Source organism: Piliocolobus tephrosceles, chromosome 6 (genome assembly GCF_002776525.5).
Source record: "Piliocolobus tephrosceles isolate RC106 chromosome 6, ASM277652v3, whole genome shotgun sequence".
NCBI classification, from domain to species: Eukaryota; Metazoa; Chordata; class Mammalia; order Primates; family Cercopithecidae; genus Piliocolobus; species Piliocolobus tephrosceles.
In genome coordinates, this window is record NC_045439.1 from 113613098 (window position 1) to 113636162 (window position 23065).

General features: G+C 38.9%; 1 protein-coding gene across 1 annotated transcript in view; it reads right to left on the bottom strand.

Annotated features, from left to right (window-relative positions):
• Positions 1–23065, bottom strand: part of AKAP6 (A-kinase anchoring protein 6) — a 419768-nt gene that overhangs the window by 118529 nt on the left and 278174 nt on the right. The gene's annotated exons all lie outside the window — the stretch shown is intronic.

The window sequence follows — 23065 nt, forward strand, 5'->3', positions numbered from 1 at the left end:
AGATAGATAGATAGATAGATAGATAGATAGATAGATAGATAGATAGAATACACTGAGAAAATAAAATATATCTTACTTAGTCTATCAGTAAGAAAGCAAATGCTAGGAACACACCAAAACACCAAACTATTGGCAAAATATGTGTGAAAATATGCATTTTTGCCAAAAAAAAATCCAGGGATGTGTCTATTTACAACTCTCACGTGTTTTCTGGCTAGTGTTTGCCCTCTTCATTCGAGGCTTCATGGTGGCCCCTCAGCAAGTCCATGCCTAATGCCATTCAGTGGTGAACAAAGAGTCTTTTTATATAAAAGTCCAGGGTCCAAGCTCAGCTGTACATGCAGAGTGCAGGAATCTGCTAGAGGCCAGTGTTGCCTTTGCAGCAGCTCTTGTGCTGCCCCCCTTTTCAGAAGACTTGTGTGTAGCATCTCACAATGCATATGATGCTGCACATGGAGTCAGTACCACCAACACATCCAGAAGATGTTCAAAATTGAAGAAAAGGGTTCAAGTTCAAGACAAATAATAGTCGTTATTTCTTGCAAACTCCTTGTATTTTATCATTAGAATTTATGGTGAGTAATTGCATAGAGAAATTATAAAGACTCCTACAATTGTCCTTGTAAATTAATAATAGGTTTTCCTGATTGGGCTAAATTTGCTGCTTAGCCTTTGGAAAAATTAAAAAGTGCAATGTCATTTAAAATTGCCAGAACTCGCACAGCAAATTACACCTGAGGTTAAGAATTGAGTTTTCCCCCTCTTCTAGCTTATTCCATTTGCATGATCTGGAAATCACATTACACTGGCCATGTACTGTTAATTGGACATAGATTGCATTATCTTTAATATAAATCAAACTACAAATATTAAAATGAATTGCAAATTCCCTAATAGAAGATCATAAAACAATCTTTTTAAAAGTATCTCCCATTAATAATTTAATTCCAATTATATAACTCAGAAAACTTAAGTAGGAGACCTGGCAACTTATTTCTCCAATCATTTCTTTTAAATAACAAATATCTAAGCCTTTAAAAATAAATATAGCTAGACTAGAAGTCACTGTTATAGAACAAAAATAAAAACACCAATAACTGAAAACTTTCATATCAATTTCATATAAAATACGGCATAAGGACACCAAGTCTGCCTGTCTCCTTTCTTTCTTACCCATGTCAAGGGTGAGAAAAAAGTCTCCTATAGGTAAAATTTAGTAAGTTTAAGAACTATTTTGATCATACCCTGTAAAAGTATAATATTGATTATTATTTTTTATTTACTTTTTAAAAAGGTTCTCTATCCCCTTAGATATTTCTATAAATTTGATATCTTTCTGAAGCTTTTGTATGGCCTTTAATGAGTTTATATTAAATATTTAATACTGTTTAGGACATATCCACTACTACCAAAAACAGTTATATTCCCAGCAGTCCCACTGTTTCAGGCAGAGGACTTGATTGATCCTCCTAGCCTGAATTGAGTAGAATGAAAAGAAGCAGTTGGAAAATAGCTGCAATCATTTAATGCAGATGACCTCTGACAGCCTCGCAGCTCTTCTATCTGAACAGAAATTTGCATGGGGTCTCTGTGCAGAGGAACAATGTAACCTAAATGGTAGACAATCTTTATTCTAATGAAGTGGGTGTCAAGGTCAATGTAAAACTGCAATGATAAATGGTGCACCACTAGGCAAGAGAAGTTGCATAGGCATTGTAGTGCTTTCACATTAATTGAAGACTGAAATGCACTGCGTGAAAAGCACAAGCCTCCCTTTCACCATAATGTGTTAATGCGCCAATACTGAAATGATTTCTTCAAGATGTTTGCCTGTTGACATGTATCTTATTGCAAAAATAACCCAAATATAAAATTATGGCAAAAAATGGACATTTTTAGAATTTAGCGTTTTCCTGGAATCGAATTACAAAAAATAAATAAAACGCTCCCAAATGATGTCCTGACACCTAATGTAATTCCTTTGATCCCTTTTTCCTTTCTTTTTCTATTTAGACCTGTCTTTAATTAGTTTCAACCAAGCAACCTTTTACAGAACCCTTCGTTTGGGTACTTTCCTGTTGAGCAAACTGTAAAAGAAGACTGAGGAGAGAATCATTCAAATATTATTTTTCCCCTCACTTCCAAGTTTTCTGCTTAGTCTGCAGTAAAGATCTTCAGGTGTTGTTTGTCCTGAATGAAAATGTAATGAAAAGTCTACGGTTTGTAAAAGAAAATAACTATTTTCTAGTGTGGGAACTAGAAAACCTTAATCTGGTCATTGGAAATTGCCAAAATCACTGCACAGAAATAATTACACCATTACTTCAGTTGGTCTAGCAATTTTGTAGCAGTCAATATTTTTCATCCCATAAAAATAAGGATAGTAAGCTGCTTTTTAAAAATCCTGATCTACTTAAGCCTGTAAAGGGGACATTGTTTGCTAATACACTCATTAGCAACCAAGCACTTTAACTTCATCAATTAAACAGGAAATGGAGTTGCATCATTTAGTTTCATAATTTGCTAAAATACTGATAAGAGTATATCATTAACCATTTGGGAAACATTTCCAGGCTCAACTCATAATACCTTATAAACTGCATTTTTATGGTTGATATTTTTTTCAGATTCTGGTAGACTCTATGATACAGCTACATTTCCAACACTACACTTCCTGTTACAAACAGATTTTAATAAAGCAATTACAGTTATAATAGTCAGGAATGGTCTGTAGGTCTGCAGTCTTGGTGACAGAAGGCTATTAATATCCTTTACTATAAAATAAATGATACTGCTAGTCTGCAACTCTGATGTAAAAACAAATTGTCTCAAACGGAAATCAACATTCCTGAAATGGTAATTCAGAGAAAAAAAAAAATCTCAACATGAAGAGGATAGTGAAAAAGAAAAAAAAGTTACTGATGAAACTGTTTAAAAAACTGTACAGCTTCATCTGTGTGTGATTTGTCAGGTCTGAAGCTTTGACGTGCCCAAGGGGCAGACCCCAGCGGGGAGTAGGCTGCCGAGCTAAATAGCTGTGAAAGAAGTCTTAATGTAGGATGGAATTCAAACTAACCTTGACATGACCTCGGGAAAAATATGCAAAAAGTAAAATGAATGCTCTCTGCAAGATACATCCTAATTTTGTGGTAGAGCTGGTTAGTTTTACAAACATAACTGAGACTTTAAAAGAAAAATAGAAAGCTAGTAAAAGGGGAAAAGTTTAGAATACAAGCAAAAAACGTAAGCAGGCATGATGTGTTACTGTGAAGGCATGTGAACCATTTGGAAAGAATCCAAATAAAAACCCACACCGAACAATATTGTTGTCAGCCTGTCTATTCAGGAAAATTGTTTTTTTTTTTTTTTTTTTTTAGGTTGACTATAAATGACACAGAGCCAAGATTACATCATTGCATTACAAAGTCTGTTGTGGCTTTTAGCTGAACAAGCCCCATGGATCTATTGGTTTAGGACAATAATTCAGTAAGGAGGTTTTAATGTGCTATTTCTTCCTCCAGTGTCAATAAAAAATAGAGAAATTTAAGGAAGAAATATCCCATGTGCTCTCTAGTCTATTTTTTGCTTTTGATCTGTATTTGATAAGCTGAACTCCAGTTTTAGTTGATGCATTCAGTCCTGATTTGACACTATTACAAATTTTGCCTGTTTTGAAGTGATCGGCTTAGTAGGAAGGCATTTGCTCTAACTCCCTAGCCAAGAACTGGCTAACTCACTGGATATATGGAAATTTTAATTGAGTGTCAACTTGTGTAGAAATTCAATCTTATTACCTTCTCAATGCAATTTTGTAGCAATACCAGTTATTTACTACACTACTAACCAGATTTTAAACATAATTAAATTGCAAAGAACATACACCCAAAATCTAATGACTTAAATCCCTATACCAAGAATGTGAATTCCTGGATTAGGTGTATGTGCTTCCATTAGATTTTCATAAGCGTAAAGTGAGCAGATGGATGCAATCATTTAGAAGCACAAAGGTTTACTGAGGACCTGTTGAACAACTAGATGTAAAGATCATTGTTTAATGGATGCTATGCCACAGGTCTCTTCTTTGGTCCATTCTTATTAAATATTTTATTAATGACATAGATAAGAAAAATATGAATATGGCATATTGATCAGATTGGGATATTTTACTAATCTCACTGATCAATAAAGTATAATATATATTTTAGCTCAGAGATCATAAACTCAAATACCTAAGTATTTGCTAGTTTATGCTAGTAAACCAGTTCTCTAAGCAAAAAAAAAAAAAGAAGAAAGAAAAAAGAAGAAAAAAAGACCTGATTTGTAGTGTTCCTTGATTTTCCTGGTATAAATACTCCCACTGTAGCTGATTCCAATCTACCAATGGTGGTTGCTGCTGGTAAAATTCCTGAATATTTAACAATATGCTCTCAGAAGTCAGAATTAGCCAGCTCCAACACCTCACTACCAGGCAGATGATATCAAGGAATTGAGTAGGGCAAGGATAAATCTTCTTCTCTCTTTCATATTCTAACTATTGCTACTGTTATAAAAAAGAAACTATTTTTTTTACTAAAATAAAGAATGCATAAATGTGATTATTACTAATATCCAATATCAGTAAGAGATAAGAGGGTGAACCGTGGAGGATGGGAGAGCATATGCCTCATCTAAAAGGGGCAACCCTTAACTCTGCTCTGCCAACTGTTACCACATGGAAATATGGCTTCAACATGGGTTCAGTATGGCCAGACATATATATTTTAAAGCCTATACACACACACACACACACATGCACACATATATTTTATATGAAGTCTCAAAATTATTATATGTTGCATTAAAACTTTTTAACACTACACAGACCAAACTATGTCTCTGGATATGAATCTGCAGGCAACTACTTTACAATGTCTATTTCAGATGATAATAAACTCTAAAAGGAACAAAACATGCTGCCATAATGAGTCAAATCTAAGAAGGAGAAATGACAAATGTAAAGTCAGATAGTTAATAACCACTCCATTTCACCCCACTACCCCCACTCCAAAACTGTAAAAAGTTTTAAATTGCATAAAGAATGGAGGTGACAAGGCTTCACTTGCCTTTAGATTCAATGTGAGTCAACAGACAATGGAAGGTAGATGTAAATTTAAAAAAAAGTGAGACACGAGAGTTCCCCTGAGCCCCTCACAAGACGTGTAAGAGAGGTGTGGCTCATTTACTTGGCCACCTGCACTCCAACTCCTTCCAGGAGGGGGAGCACGCAGATGAGCGGGTGCAGGAGCCAGGGCAAGTGACTTCGGGTGCCAGCAGGAAAAAAACCTGCACTGGCCCGCGGCAGCGTCTACGGGTTGCCCACAACCTCTGGAGCCTCAGAGGGCATGTGTTACAAACAATGCTCTTTTAGCATTTGCCATCTGTGGATGGCTTAAGTGTTAAACAGCTTAGCGAAGAGTCAGCGTGACAGCCTTTTTGGGTTCCCGCACCTGGCGCATCATGAATTCTTGTCCGGCATCCAGGAAGAATCAGGTCACACAAATGGATTGAAAGGTGATGTATGTGGAAGATTTTACTAATGCAAGTGGCTCTCAGTGGGATGGGGAGCTAGGAAGGGGATGGAGTGGGAAGATAATCTTTCCCTAGAGTTTGGCCATCCCTGGCTGAACTCCTCTCTGACTGTCCCCAGCTGGCCGAACTCCTCTTGACATTCAGACGCTTCTTCTCTTCTCTCCTTCTCTGCTGCACTGCTCTTCTCTGCCAGTGGAGCCTGGGATTTTTATGGGTACAGGATTGGGGGTGTGGTGGGCCAGGGTGGTTTTGGAAAAGGCAACATTCAGGCAGGAAAACAGGAATGCATGTTCTCATTTAGGGCTGTGGTTCCAGGCTTGAGGGTGGAGCCCTTGCCAGGGACCCCCACCCTCTTCTACCCAATATTTCCCTGCTTCCTGTCCATATCAAAAGGAAACATGATTTTGGGTTGAGTTAAGACAAACACAGGGTTAAAAAAAGAAAGGTAATGGATATATTAGTTTGACTGTGATTTACTAGGCCCCAACCTGATACTGCTTGCATTCCATTTTCCAAAAGGGACCTAGACAATGTATCAAAGGTTCCAAAACAAAGCATTTCAGTAAGGGAGAAGATTCAATACTTCCCCAAGGGCCAGGTTGTTGAATGAGCTAAAGGTATTCAGCTAAGAGGGCAAATAAGAGTTAGAGGTGAGAGAAGAGAGGAAGGACATGTTAGCAGACTTTGAATATTTAGAGGACCTTTGCATAAAAAATATTAATTTGTTCCATATGACCTCAGAGGTCAGGCTGGGGGTCAAAGGCTGAAGCTTGAGTAGGAACACAGCATGAAAGATAGTGAGTTTCCATTCATTAGAGGTGTTCAGGCAGAGATGAGAAGTCTACCTGGCTGGGATATATTATGGGCAAATGAAGCATTGAATGAGGATTGGCCTAGAAGATAGAGCCTAAAGTTCCTCTCTGTTTTAGAAAGTTGGGCTTCTTTGGATCCACATTCACAAGATCAGCCATAACAATTACATTATTTCAGGTAAAAGAAATGCCAAGATTGAAAATCACCAAGTTAAGAAGAAGCTGTCACTCGCTGGAACAAGATTCAGAAACAAGATTCTCATACAGAAAAACCTGAGAGAATAACAATAGAGCAAATACACAACCACATAAAATGTAAGCTGCAGAATCTAAGCTAAGATGAGCTATAGAGAACCAAAAGAAAGGGCAGGGTTAACTGAAAATTCCAAAACTGTCTTCAATCCATCCTATTTTAGAGAGGCATTTCATTGAATGTGAGGTACAGAATGAAACCTTCAAGTCCTTTTATCTGATAAATATAGGAGACTTCTACTATAGAATTTATGTGGTTAGGTTCATATTTCAACAACGTCCTTCCTGTAAATTTTTTTAAAAGACATAAGCTTCAAGATAAATATCTCCCTCAAAAATCTCCTTCATCAATACAGACTTTCTTCAGTAGATATCAAAGATGTGCATTATAACCCTTGCTACCAGCAGCATAGGCATAATTGTAATTTCTCCTCCATGCTATGAAACTTCATGGTTGTGCTATATTATATTGAAAATCTACACATCTCAAAGGGTTTTCTGTGCATTCCAATGCACTTTAGTGACGATGTGGATCATTGCCATAATACATCATGACTACTCTAATTATGGTTTCATTATGATGCACCGTATCAGGGCTGTTGTAATGTCATGTCAGCACACAGTAAAAACAGTTATGCAATTATGTAATATCTGTTAGAGTATGCATTGTAGGAAGGAAAAAAGACTTGAGGCACAGCAATTAATGTAATGAAACTCAGTTTTCTCCTTTAAAAAAGGTTTCCAATGTAAAAGTTTCATTTATTTTGTTTTCCATTTCCCAACCTAAACACCTCTAAACACAGCTATTTCTGTTGAATTTGGCACTACTACATAATTTTTTAAAGTTTTTTTTGAGACAGGTTATTGCTATGTTGCCCAGGTTGGAATGCAGTTGGCTATTCACAGGCATGATGAGCACACACTATAGCCTTGAACTCCTGGGCTAAGTAATCCACTTGCCTCAGCCTCCTACGTAGCTGGGAGTACAGGTGCAAGCCACCGCAGTCAGCACAACTACTTAATTTAGAATTTTCTAATAACACAAAATAAGAAGAATAGGAATAGAAAAATTTTTGACTCTAGCTGTTCTCCAAATGTGACAAAAGAAAACATTTACCTAATACGTGCTATACGAAATCCAATAACAAGTGTAGTAAATTAAAGTCCATTGAAGAATTACCATTATGCAAACTTCAAATATAACAGTCACATTCTTCTATCTTCCATGACCTCTTGTGTGGACATACCACTATTTGCCTTACCCCCTAAAACCTGATTGACCATCTATCTCCTAAATAAACTATGATAATGAAATGAGATAAAGCAATGATATGCATATTTACATCCCTAAACTACTAAGACCACAAGTATTCACTGCTAAAATATACCCAAATATCTATAAAAACAGAAATGTTACTTGTCTTGTAAATTTGAAGAATAAACTTTAAAAGATGGTGGCTATGTCTTCTTTAGTTGACCACAGAATATCTTGAATATCTGAGACCTTCAGAAAGCCTTGAGTCAATGAATAGTTTCTCAAACTAAGTGATGTATGAATTGCTGTTTGTTGTTTTAATATACAATCAAAGGAGAATTTATATATCATAGCTTACCACATATCTTTATAGCTGAATTACGGGCCTGTTCAGTGCTAGTATTTATAATGAAAATGCTGAAGAAGCCTGAACTATGGATGTGTATGGTTGTGCAGCAGCAGCAGCCATTTCAAATATAGATTTATTTTTAGTATTAGGAGGCACCAAGTTTGTTTAAATCTGGACTTTTTTTTTCTACAATTGTAAGTAATGTTAATAGCACACTGTAAATGTGAAGGCTAAGTGTGCAATGTCAAAATAGACTGGATCTCTCTGAAAATTGGAAATTCAGGCTTTTCAAACATAATCCAGATGTTTGGCTTTTATTCAGATTTCAAGAAAGAGGGATCTAATATGATATAAAATTCATACATGCATATTTCATTAGTGCCTTTTGTATCGCTGAATTAAACATTCTGAAACGTGCTTTTCCCAAATCACATAGAGTTTTAAACCAAAGCAGTTGCCAAGATGCTCCACACCTCAAAAATAGTGCCAAATTAATTTCATAAGGAAGAAACTATACATTTCTTATGTTAACTCTGTTGATATATCTTGCTTTTTCTTTGAGGGTAAGAAGAAAAATGAGAAGTAGAACGCTGTAGCCATTGTAGTTTATCAAAAAGGTGTTGCTGCAGAACATGGTGGCTTTTGAAATCTATGAGAATCAGTTTCCTAAATAAAGGCTGAATGCACTATCGCCCTTATTGTCATCATCAAAAAACTATCTTTTCAAGTTTCGTGCAAATGGGCATTCCCCAGAGACTAAGGACTCCAGCACTGAGAAGCTGCACCCAGAATTTACCATGTGATGATAGGTGTTAAGACAGAGCTGATCAAAGCTTTTCCAGGGTTGCCTGTTCCCAAAACACAATGAAAGTGCCATTATACCTTTATGTATTCACATTGTGACTTTTTTTTTTTTTTGGCAGAGTATTTTTAACTTTCAAAGGGTTTTCACATCTATAATCTTAACAGATCCATAATGCTATGGAGTTTTTCTTGATGACTGCTCAAATCCCTGCATAGGGAAAATATCTGATTTTTAATGCTACTTTTTAAGAATATCTCTGGTGCCTTCACTTCAGATGAGGATAAGTATGGTTTCAGAATTAGATTATAAGCTTCTACAAGGGCATGTATGAGGTCAGAGACCACATGTGTTTCACTTTTTACCCACCGTAATTCTTAGCCTTATGGTTTAAATGTAGGAGGTTGTTGGAAAATATTTATTCATTTGAATTTCTCCCAAAAGAAAGTCCAGGCAGATATAGAGAGCTGTTGAAATATATGCCAGATATAGTGTTAGTACACAGAAATGAGTAGAGTGTGATGCATTATCTTTGAACTTCATTTTCTGTGAAAAAACTTATTTAGTAAAACATCCAATACAGAAATATTATTCTCAATTTTCAGACAGAAACCATGAACAAAGTTAATTGTTTATCATGGCCATGAATGGTTAACACAAGAAAAGCTTCTGTGAAAATCTATCAAAAAAAGAGGAAGGTGGCAGTAGTTCTTTGAATATTTTAAGGGCACCTTTTATGAGGCAGTGTTTTCTCGAAGCAAGAACATTTGATCAGAATGCGAAAGGCTAAATCTAATTTCTAGTTCCGATATCAGTATACTACAGACTTAAATACCTTTCCGTTCTACCCATCCCCTGACCCCTTGGGTCTTTTTGTTTCTTTTGGGTACCTACCCATATTTGTCAGAAAAATATTTTAACAAAATAAATTTTAGAGATTTTAGGCTTTAAGGCTTAAACACTGCTGCTGCAGCCTCCAAAAGCTTGACTGTCATTTCAATGGATTGTTCTTTTTTTGTTGATCTCCTATGGCAAGCCCATGGGGAAAAGTTAGTAATATTACTTCTGTCTTACAGATTAAAAATTGATACATAGAAGCCAAGTGACTTGCCCAAGGTCAGTAAGATCGTACTAAAATCCACAAATAGAATTTCAGAAGGAATTTCAGCTTAGCTTGGTAAGCCATACTACTGCTCTTGAAAATACATCTTCAGATCTCAGTCCAGAAGTCTGAAGAAATTGGTGGGTCCTACGAGTATAATGTAAATAAAGTCAAGAATGCCATTCAAAGTGACATTGGAGTGGCCAACACATACCTGAGAACCCTATTCTTGTAGCCTCTACAGCCAGATTTATTTGGCATAGGCTCATCCTCAGAAACCCAACAGATTTTTAATAGCCTGAGGTTGAGACTAACAAGGCAGATAGGAGAGTTCTCACTGATAGTCATGCCTGTCACTCAGAAGAATGACAGTTCACAGTTTAAAGAAGCTCCAGGGTACAAGTGGAAATTTATTGGTATAAACTAAGTCCATAAAGAACAAACCTTGGTTATAACTGCTTTTGAGCACTTTTTCAGCTATGTAAAGGAGTCTGCTATAAATATTCAAGGAAGTTTCTTAGAATAGTTCCATCAAAGAGAAACAGAATGTGTGTGTGTGTGTGTGTGTGTGTGTGTCTGTGATAAGAGACAAGAGTAATAAAGGTAAAGAGGAGGAAGAACTGAAGATCTGGAGAATGTAATGATGGAGATGCATAGATGCATGGAGAGAAAGTAATAAGTAAATAGGGGAAGTTACAGAGGTTTAGCTAGATAGGAAAAACAATTCCTAGTCTACAGGGAATAAATCCTAAAAACTACAAAAAATAAACAGTATTGCAGAAAAGGAAGGAAATTACACCTAGAGAAAAGGTCTTAGTGAATGGCTTCCCTGAAATAAACAGATGAGAGAATATGATGTTGATGACTTAAACATTTTGCATAAAGGCTGAAAAGAATTCATTAAGAGGATATTAGAACCAAAGAAGCAGAAGTACAAGGATGTGGCCATTTAGCACAGCTATAACCACAACAATGGATAAATTTTCAAGAAGATGTGAGTACTAAAACGTGATTTTTGAGAATTTTTCCTAAGCACCTTTCGCTGGGCACCATCAATCCTGCAACTGTTACTTCTGCCTTTGTTCTCTTTCTTGGTGGCTTGGCACCTGATCCACCTGATCCAGGGAAAGTCATTTCATATTTCCATGGTATCCCATCCGTAAAACAGGGATAAAGCTGTCTTTGCTGCTTGTCTAACACAGACATTTTAAGAGGTAAATAGATCATATTTGTAAGAAATTTTAGATCTTGATATAAAATACAACATTAATAAGAAGTCTTTGATTTTAACACACACGAGATTTGTAACAAGATTTTTTGGTTTGCTACCCATGTGAGAAAGTAAGACTGCAAATTTCCCATAGTTTTTATTTTCTGTCTTAGAAATAATGTATTATAACTATTGTTGGGCCATATTAGAGAGTAAAAGAAATCACACATCAGGGTGAAGTCATTAGAAAGGTAAATACAGCTAGATAGACAGATAGATAGATAGATAATGTATACCATATAATATATAATTAATATACATTATATAATGTAGATAATATATCATTATATGTAGTATATACTAAATATATAGTGTATACTATACTATACTATATACTAAATATAATTGTGGTTTTTGCCATTAAAAGCAAGGCAAAATCCCAATTACTTCTGCACCAGCCTAACAGTATGTAGTACATAATACATATAGTGCATATATATATACTGTGACAAAGTTTTACTATTTTTCTTGACTCTTAATGAAGGGAGGAGGGAGCTTGTTGATATTACCTATTAATACTACTTCTTAAAATCTATACATATGTGACCATTTAATCACTCATGAGTGATTAAACATAAACATGGTGACAAAAACCATGCCAAACATTTTAATTTGTAAATCAATGAGATAAAAGGATATTGGTTAAGAAAATTAACAAAAATTAAATTAAATGCCTGAAAAATAAATTAAATGCCTGGAATCAGACTCCCCATATTTAAACTTTGCTTGCATTGCTTACTAGCTGTGTACTTCCCTGTGCCTTAGTTGCTCATTTGAGGATACTGTTAATACTTCATTGAGTTGTTGTGAGGATTGGATGAGCCAGTATCTGCAAAGATCCTAGAACAATTTCTGTTACATAATAAACACTATATACAAATGTTTGTTCAAACTTTTCTTAGCATGCAGAATTGCATGCTAAGAAAATATGATCTCTGGCATAACTTTTCTCTTTTTGCCACTAATTCCTTTATTTGTATATATAACTTCTCTTCACTGTATGAAACATTGAATCTAGGAATCAATATTCACTAGAATTAAAAAAAAAAAAAACTTTCCTTTTTTTGACTTTCACTGAACACATGGGATAAAAGCTATATGGTTTGTCACTGGTTTTCCTCTTCTCCAGTTCGTCTTCCTGTTTTTGGCAAAGCCCTAGGAGCACGTCAAGCTAATTCCTAGATCTGAGGTTTTTTCCCCCTAAATTGCATTATTTTGCAGTGCATCTATCTCTATTCCAATTATGTAAATTATATCCAGTAAGGTTCAGTTCAAATATCATTTCTTCCATGAGGACTTTCTCAGAAGACTAGCACTTACTTTTCATACCACATAAATTTGCTATCTTTGCTATTATTTCATGTTTTTTCATTTTGCTTTTCTAAGTAGAATATAAATTACTTAAGGAAAAGGATAACCTCCCTTTATTTGGTTTTCCATAGCACACCATAGGACCCTAACGAATACTTATTGTCTCATTCCCACAGTCACTAAAATGAGAAAACATCATTCCTTTTTCTTTTTAAGTAAAAGTAAAATAATTAGACCATTAATTCCTGATATATGTATTAGGACATATGGACATATGTAATTTTCAAAATATATGTGATAAGAGAATTCAGGTGAAAAATGTCTTTGTGCTCAGACACACAGAAAGTGATGCAAACTTCATAAATTGTTAGTTGAATTTGATACCAATTAGTGCAGTTTGCAAGGCAGAAAAACTTGTAACCAGTTTTTCCTCAAGCAAATATGAATCTGCCTTCAACCATATAGCTCTCCAGAGAAGCATCCCCAGTAGGGAATTTGAAATTAGAGTGATTGCCTGTCACTAGGTCTCCCAAGGTGTAGACTTTGAATTCAAACGTGAGTCTGTTCTTTACCAAAATGCCTTAGGGACTATTCAGGTCCTTTCCTCATAGACAGCTAAATGCCTTTAGTCATATTTGCCTTGACATCCAATGTGACAATTTAAATAGTGTATAAACTACCAATGTGTGTACCACAATACAAGCAGAAGGTAAGCAAACGTTGCTCATATGTTATGAAATGACTTAGTTTCAATGGAAGTGTAAGCGAATGTATCTGTTCCATGCTGTGAAAACAACTAAGGGGCACTTGGTAATTCTGCCTAAAGAAGAAGGTAGAAAAATTAAAATGTGTAGAAAGTAAGATGTCAAAGAGAAAGCTGAATTTCTATTACAGACAGCAAAAGACACTGTAGAGAATCCAGTGGAAGTTATCTGCCACTGAAAAAAAGTAAAATGGAAAGGAAAGTGTCTAAGAATTTTCATAAAATATATATTTATAATTTATTGTCTGAAATGAACCAAAAGTAGTGTGGTATTTAGAAATTATACACGTTTTATGGTACTTTTGAAAAATACAGGCACATTTGGTTTTATTATGCCTTACAGATATTACAATGTTTACAAATGGAAGGTTTCTGACAACCCTGTGTCAAGCAAGGCTATTGGCACAATTTTTCCAATAGCATGTACTCTTTTGTATCTCTGCATTACATTTTAGTAATTCCGTCAATATTTCAAATTTTTCATTATTATTTTTATCTGTTATGATGATCTGTGACCAGTGATCTTTGATGTTACTATTGTAATTGTTTTGAGGCACCACAAACCACACCCATATAAGACTGTGAACTTAATCCGAAAGTGTTGTGTACGTTCTCATTGCTCCACCCACCAGCAGTACTCTCTGTTCCTCAGACCTCCCTATTCCTTGAGACACAACAATATTGAAATTCAGATAAGTAATAATCCTACAATGGCCTCTATTTATTCAAGTGAAAGAAAGAGTCACTTTAAATGAAAAGCTAGAAGTAGCTAAGCTTTGTGAGCAATGCAGGTAAAAAGCTGAGATATTCTGAAAACGAGGCCTCTTGTGCCAGTTAGCCAAGTTGTGAATGCAAAGGGAAAGTTCTTGAAGGAGATTAAAAGTGCTACTCCAGTGAGCACATAAATGAAAAGAAAGTGAAACAGTCTCATTGCTGATAGGGAAAAAGTTTTAGTGGTCTAGATAGAAGATCAAACCAGCCACAACATTCCCTCAAGCCAAACCTAATTCAGAGGAAGGCCCTAACTCATTTTAATTCTATGAAGGCTAAGAGAGGTGAGGAAGCTGCAAAAGAAATGTTGGACACTAACAGAGGTTGGTTCATCAGGTTTAAGGAAAGACACCATCTCCATAACATAAAAGTGCAAGGTGAAGCAGCAAGTGCTGATGAAGAAGCTGCAGCAAGTTCTCCAGAAGATCTAGCTAAGATCATTGATAAAGGTGGCCACATGAAATAACTTTTCACGTAGACAAATGATTTCATGTAGACAAGATTTTCAATGTAGACAAAACAGTCCTCTATTGGAAAAAAATGCCATCTAGGACTTTCATGGCTAGAGAGGAGAAGTCAATGCCTAGCTTCAAAGCTTCAAAGGAACATCTGACCCGCTTGTGAGAGGCTAAAGCAGTTAACGACATTAAGTTGAAGCCAGTGCTCATTTCCAAATGCTAGGGCCTTAAGAATTATGCCAACTCTACTCAGCCTATGCTCTATCAACGGAACAACAAAGCCGGGATGACAGTTTATCTGTTTACAGCACAGTTTACTGTGTATTTTAAGCTCATTGTGGGGACCTATGGCTCAGAATAAAAGATTCCTTTCAAAATTTTACCGCTCATTGGCAATGCACTGGGTCACCCAAGAGGCGCTGATGGAGATGTACAAGGAGATTAATGCAGTTTTGATGCCTGCTAACACAATATCCATTCTGTGGCCCATGTAGCAAGGTGTAATTTTGACTTTCAAGTTGTCTTATTTAAGAAATACATTTTGTAAGGCTATAGCTGCCACAGATAGTGATTCCTCTGATGGATCTGGACAAAGTCCACTGAAAACCTTCTGAAAAGGATTCACCATTCTAGATGCTGTTAACAACATCTGAAATTCATAGGAGGAGATCAAAATATCAACATTAACAGGAGTTTGGAAAAAGTTGATTCCAACCCTTATGAATGACTAAGGGGTTTCAACACTTCAGTGGAGGAAGTAACAGCAGTGGTGGAAATAGCAAGAAAACTAGATTGGAGGTAGAACCTGAAGATGTGACAGAGTTGCTGCAATCTAAAAATAAAACTTGAACAAATGAGGTGTTCCTTCTTAAGAATAAGCAAAGAAAGTAGTTTCTTGAGATGGAATTTACTGCTGTTGAAAATGCTGTGAACACTGTTGAAATTACAACAAAGAATTTAGAATGCTACATAAACTTAGTTGATAAAGCAGAAGGAGGGTTTGAGAGGATTGACTCCAATTTCAAAAGAAGTTCTACTGTGGGTAAAATCCTATCAAACAGCATTGTATGGTACAGAGAAATCTCTTGTGAAAGAGTCAGTGTGGCAAACTTCATTGTCTTATTTTAAGAAATTGCCGCAGCCACCCCAACTTTCAGCAACCACCACCCAGATCAGTCAGTCAGTAGCCATCAACACCGAGGCAAGACCTTCACCAGCAAAAAGATTATGACTTGCTGAAGGCTCAGATGATCCTTAGTATCTTTATGCATTAAAATATTTTTTAAATTAAGTACACTTTTTAGAGATAATATTATTGCACACTTAACAGACTATAGTATAGTGTAAACACAACTTTTATATGCATTGGGAAACCAAAAGATTCACGTGACTTGCTTTATTGTGATATTCTCCTTATTATGGTGGTATGGACCTGAACTTGCAATATCTCTGAGGTATACCTGTATTATATTTACCCATGAGTTTGGTCTTTTTGAAAAGACTAAAAGGCAGAAATGAAATCCACAGGCAGACAGCCCGGGCGGCGTCCTGGGCCTGGTTAAAGATCAACCCCTGACCTAACCGGTTATATTATCTATAAATTCCAGACGTTGTATGGACAAGTGTTGTGAAAGTCCCTGTCCTGTTCTGTTCTGTTCTGATTACCGGTGCTTGCAGCCCCCAGTCATGTACCCCCTGCTTGCTCAATCGAAACCACCCCCCTCCCACCCATGGTTAAGCAAGCAGTTTGTCTAAAAAAAAACCCCTAGACGTTTGTGGTTTAAAAAAGGGTGGGAGCCAATCGGAAACTGCCGAATGTTCAAACTTCAAAATGTCAACCAATCCCAATCTTGTAACTGCAAAAATGCCCTAATCTTCTGTAACCTGTTTGTGCCTTACTATAAAAAATAGGCTTGAGCTGTGCTCGGGACCTCTCTCTTGCCCTCCTGACTACGCCTGTATGGAGAGAGGTCCGGGTTTGAACCTGCAATAAAGTGATCCCGGCCGCTTGGCTTTGACTTCGGTTTCTGGTGGTCGTCTTTGAGGGGGGTCTCGGAACTCAGGGCACATTTGGGGGCTCGTCTGGGATTCCCCCCGAGCCCACCAGACTCCAGGTCAACGGGTCATCACTAATCAGTAAGTAAGCCGGCTTTGTTGCTGTTCATCTTTGTCTCTCTGAGGAATCCCGCGGGATCTGTACTGAGGTTGGCATAGTCTTGGTGGACGCGCTATAAGACAGCCACCAGGGACCGGTAGGAGACATCCTCCGGTGCCCATCTGGGGCCTCTGTATTCTGTTGGCCCGTCTGACTCTGATCGGGAACTAAACCCGAAACGCGTTTGCGGAACTGTTGTCTGTTGTTGCTGTTGTAGACTGTTACTTGTTTAGAACTCACTTTCACTTTTCAGGAACCGCTGGACGAGACAAAAGTTACTTCAAATCCTGTTACTGATATTTCTCTGTATCCCTTTCTCTACCTCCAGGGGTTCCTGAAATGGGCGGCGCCCAGAGTACGCCACTCCCTCTCCTTGTAAATAACTTTAAAGATGTCAAAGCTACAGGCTATGACCTTAGTGTAGAGTTAAAGAAAGGAAAATTGATAACCTTCTGCCGCTCAGAGTGGCCCACTTTCGGCGTAGGGTGGCCTCCCGAGGGAACATTTTGCCTCCCTATTATCACTAAGGTAAAAACTAAAATTTTCCTACCAGGACGTTCGGGGCATCCTGATCAGATCCCCTACATCTTGGTATGGCAAGACCTTGTGGAAAACCCGCCACCCTGGCTAACTCCTTTCATACTGGCCCCAGAGCCATGTAAAGCACTGGTCGCGCGACCAGTGGAAAACTCTCACAAACCAAAAACTCCATCCGCCCCCGCGATCCCTGTGTTGCCTGACAGTCAGGACCCTCTGTCTTTGGAACCTTATCTTATCCCACCTTATCTCCCTCACCCCGATCCTCAACTTCAGGCCCCGCCGGCTGCTCTCCCGGGAGGGCACGAGGAACAAGAGGCAGCAGCCGCGCCAGTGGCAATCGAGAACGAAAGTAATTCTGGGGGGCCAACGGGACGAACGCGTGGACGCGCCCAACGTGAGACGATCTCGCGGCCCCCCGATTCCACTGTGGCACTCCCCCTGAGGGAAATAGGACCCCCTGATGATATGGGCAACCCTAGGCTCCAGTATTGGCCATTTTCCACCAGTGACTTATACAACTGGAAAACCCAGAATGCCCAGTTCTCAGATAACCCCAAAGACCTAACGGCCCTTCTAGACAGTGTTATGTTCACCCACCAACCCACCTGGGATGACTGTCAGCAGCTCCTCCGGATTCTGTTCACAACAGAGGAGCAAGAAAGAATACAGGTTGAGGCCAGAAAACTGGTTCCCGGAGATGACGGCCAGCCAACTGCCAATCCTGACCTCATCAATGCAGCTTTCCCTCTGACCAGACCTAGATGGGATTACAACATGGCAGAAGGTAGGGGAAGGCTACTCGTTTATCGCCAGACTCTAATGGCGGGTCTCCGGGCTGCCGCTCTCAAGCCCACTAATTTGGCCAAGGTATACTCTGTATTGCAGGGAAAAACAGAAAGCCCAGCTGTCTATTTAGAAAGATTAATGGAAGCCTTTAGGCAGTTTACCCCTATGGACCCAGAAGCTCCTGAAAACCAGGCGGCTGTCGTTATGTCCTTTGTAAATCAGGCCGCCCCAGACATTAAGAAAAAAACTCCAAAAATTAGAAGATTTAGAAGGGAAACAAGTCCAAGACCTTCTTCGGATAGCACAGAAAGTTTATAATAACAGAGATGCTCCGGAGGAGAGGCAAATTAAGGCCACCGAGAAAATGACCAAAGTCCTGGCTGCAGTTGTTCAAAAAGAGCAGTTACAATCAGGAGAAACCCAGTCCAAGCGCGCCCCTAGACGCGACCTGGGAAAAGATCAATGCGCATACTGCAAAGAGACAGGCCACTGGATAAAAGATTGCCCCAAAAAGAAACAGCGCCAGTCAGGACAAGGGCAGTGGCAGCCTAAACCCACACCTATACTTGTGACCCAAGATATGGATTAGGGGGGATGGGGTTCGGACCCCCTCCCCGAACCTAGGGTAACTCTGCAAGTGGAGGGGTCCCCGGTTCAGTTCCTAGTCGATACTGGGGTGCAACATTTCTTGGTCAAGCCTTATGGAAAATTGTCTGATAATTCATCTTGGGTACAAGGAGCCACAGGAATTAAAAAATATCCTTGGACAACTCAGAGGACTGTAGACTTGGGAACAGGAAAGGTGTCCCACTCCTTCCTAGTTATTCCTGAGAGCCCTTGCCCCTTGTTGGGGAGAGATCTGTTAACAAAAATGGAGGCCCAAATTCACTTCCAATCAGGGGGTCCCAAAGTGACTGACTCTCCAAACAAGCCAATATCCATCCTCACTATCGCCTTGGAGGATGAATATAGACTCCATCAGGAGCAAGTGCCTCCTGATCAAGATATCAACTCCTGGCTCCAGCGTTTCCCGGAAGCATGGGCAGAAACCGGGGGCTTAGGGCTGGCAAAACACCGCCCCGCCATATTTGTTGAAGTTAAGCCTGGGACAGACCCGGTTCGGGTTCGGCAGTACCCAATGCCCCTAGAGGCCAAAGAGGGGATTACGCCCCACATCCGCCAGCTTCTAGACCAAGGAGTTCTACGCACCTGCCACTCGCTGTGGAACACTCCGTTGTTACCTGTTCGTAAACCTAATAGTAAAGACTATAGGCCGGTGCAAGATTTGAGAGAAGTCAACAAAAGAGTCCTGGACATACACCCCACCGTACCCAACCCATATACCCTCTTAAGTACTTTGAACCCTGAAAAACAGTGGTATACTGTCCTTGATTTAAAAGATGCTTTTTTTCAGCCTACCCTTGGCTCCCAAAAGTCAAGAGCTTTTTGCATTTGAATGGACAGACCCTGAGAGGGGTATAAACGGCCAACTAACATGGACCAGATTGCCACAGGGATTCAAGAACTCGCCAACCCTGTTCGACGAAGCCCTCCACGAAGATCTGGGTGAGTACCGACGGCAACACTCCGAAATAACTCTTTTGCAGTATGTTGATGATCTTTTAGTAGCGGCCAAATCCCCGGAAGCCTGTGTTCAAGGAACTGAAGACCTCCTAAAGACTTTGGGGAAGCTAGGCTACTGGGCCTCAGCAAAAAAGGCTCAAATCTGCAAATCAGAGGTAACCTATCTGGGATACCTGTTAAAAGGGGGGCAACGTTGGTTAACCAGTGCCCGGAAAGAGACAGTCCTACGTATCCCTAGACCCCAATCAACGCGACAAGTAAGAGAATTCCTGGGGTCGGCAGGGTTCTGTAGGTTATGGATACCCGGGTTTGCAGAGTTAGCCAAGCCCCTATACCAGGCAACAAAGGAACAGCAGCCCTTCAATTGGACGAAAGAGGCTGAGTTGGCCTTCCAACAGATCAAAACCACTCTGTTATCAGCCCCCGCGCTGGGACTCACTGATGTCTCCAACCCTTCCACTTATACGTGGACGAAAGCAGGGGCGTTGCCAAAGCGGTATTAACTCAGTATTTAGGCCCCTGGCGGAGGCCAGTTGCCTATCTGTCAAAAAAATTGGACCCAGTAGCCACAGGATGGCCTCCCTGCCTCCGAATAATCGCAGCAACCGCTTTGATGGTGCAAGATGCTGATAAACTGATCATGGGCCAGGAACTACAGGTCACTACTCCATATGCCATCGAAGGCGTTCTCAGACAGCCGCCTGATCGATGGATTAGCAATGCCCGGCTCACCCACTACCAGGGGCTACTGCTAAACCCCCTCAGGATAACCTTCCTGCCCCCAACGACCCTGAACCCTGCGTCACTACTGCCAAATTCGGACTTAGAAACCCTGTTCCATGACTGCTCCGAGATATTGGCCCTTTGAGGGGGGTCTCGGAACTCAGGGCACAACATTTTAACCTGTGAAATTAAGTCTTAAAATTCTGATTTTGCCCAATTGCTTATAGGCAAAGTCAGTTAGTAATTGAAGTAATCTTTGTTTTCTTTCACCAACGAGAAAATATTGAAGTTGGAATGGACCTGAGAGATACTGAGTCCACCCCCCTCACTTTACAGATGAAGAAAATGAGGCCTGAGAGGATAAGAATAATTGCCCAAGGGGAATCTGGCCTCCTTCTCCAGGGCTTTATCACATGGCTTCTCAATCTTCCTTTGCTAACAGTGGTCTTTAGTGAAGCTTAAAAATAAGATCAAAGAAAGCTCAAAAGGGGATCTATAGAATAAAATAATACAAACTGGGGCACTGAGATGAGGTCCGTCCATTCCCTTCAAGAGAAATTAACATATAGAGATCTGAGCCTCTTTGGCCTTTGTCTTTTCCTGAGGAAGCTTCAAGAGCAGTTAACTCCGTACACCTATGAGAGTGGGACTGAATCATGGCAAAGCTATTAGTGACAACCAAGCTTCTTTCTTAAAAATCCATTTTGGTGTATGTGTGTGGGTATGCATTTAAAAGCAATAATTCATTTTATAAAAAGGTCAGTCTGAATCTATTTATGTTTCAAGGCCAAACATGAAGTATAGGGTTCAATGAACAATTTCAGAGCAGTCATGCCACCAGAGAAGTGCCATATGAGCACAGTGAGAGCCAAAGTAAAAGAAATGTATAGGATCCACTTTCTGATTTTCTTTGGTTACCAAAAGCACAATAGAGTAGAGAAGGCCACCTGGTGGTGAAATGAACCAATTAACCGTTTAATGTTAAACTGAAAAGCAAGGAAAACAGCGTTTGGGTTGTTACAAAAGGAAAACTAGAACCTGGGGCAAGAGGATAATAATCAACAGATATTACTGCAATACAGCAGATAGAAAATTGAATTGGGAAACTATTCAAGTCTGTAAAATAATAGATATTCCTAAAGTGTTGCCATAATAGTTATTATTTATACCAGGGTTTAGCAAACATTTTCTGTAAGGAGGCAGATACTGGATAGTTTAGGCAGGCTGCCCACATGGTCACTGTTCATGCTACTCAACTCCACCACTGTGTAAAAGAAGATATAGATATTTCATAAATGAATGTGCCTGGAAGTGTTCCAATAAAACTTTATTTTAAAAATGAGTGGTAGGCTGCATGTGACCTGCAGGTCATAGTTTGTCAGCCCCTGATTCTGTTTTATCTATTGAGCACATACTATTTACCAAGGACCAGGTGAAGCCCCTATATACATTACTTCATGGAATCCTAACAATAACCTTTCAAGGTAGGTGTTATTATCCCTACTTCCCACGTTTAAAAACGGAAGCCTAAAATGTTTCAGTAATTTGGAGGAAAAGGCACTAAGCCTCATTCATTAGAAATGCTTTGTGTAGCGCTATGGCCATTTTTTTCCTCTGTGATTGCACACCCTTGCGCTGACCCTCCCTTCCATTTATCTTGCAGAGGCTGCTTTCGGTTTCCCTCAGTGGTGACTCTGCTCCTGTTTCTCTACCTCATGTTCCCTTGAAATGTTGTTTGTCTCTTAACATCTTTTTCTCCATCACTTCTTTTATGTTTAAAAACTTTATGTCAGTTTTCATAACAACAGATGTAAGCAAGCATGAAAAAGAGACAAAAGCAATGTATTAAAAATAGATAGCCACATATACAACAATAAGCCAGAGAAACTGTCATATTGTGTATGCTCCAAATGGAATGTGAGCCAAAAACACAATGCTCACTCTTACATAAATAATATATTACGCATCCACTGGGAGAAGAAGTAGCTCTGTCCCTAAATGGAAGAGGTGTTTTTTTTTTGGTCCATTTTTTATGTCACGTTCTTTTTCTTTTTAAAAATTTTAAAGGCATATACTGTAAGTCATACCATCTCCGACAGGCTACATTCCTCTTCCAAACCATCCATGAACTATTTCATTAACTGTTAATAAGAGATAGTTGAAAAACCTGATGGAGAAATCCATGGAGCTTACTAAAGCCTCTCAAATATATGGATTTACCAGCAGTCTTTCAATATTAGCATATTTTCTGCTACAAAAGAGGATGGAAGTGATTTCAGTTAGATGGAGTGTAGACAAAACTGAAATAAATGACTTAAAAAAATTTTTTTTCACCAACCAGCTTTGAGCACCAAAAAATTTTCTAACTTGAAACTGCAAAAGCTTGAGAAATGTGACTATACAGAAAACAGAAGAGCTCGTTACAGAGCATGGATTTTGGCTGATCTGACAATGAATTCCACCAACAGAGAGGATTTACATTAGATATACGAAGACTTTCAGGAAAGGGAGAGTCAAACGTTTGAATGGCAGGCTGTGGAATTCCCTCTGGAAAGATCTTCAAT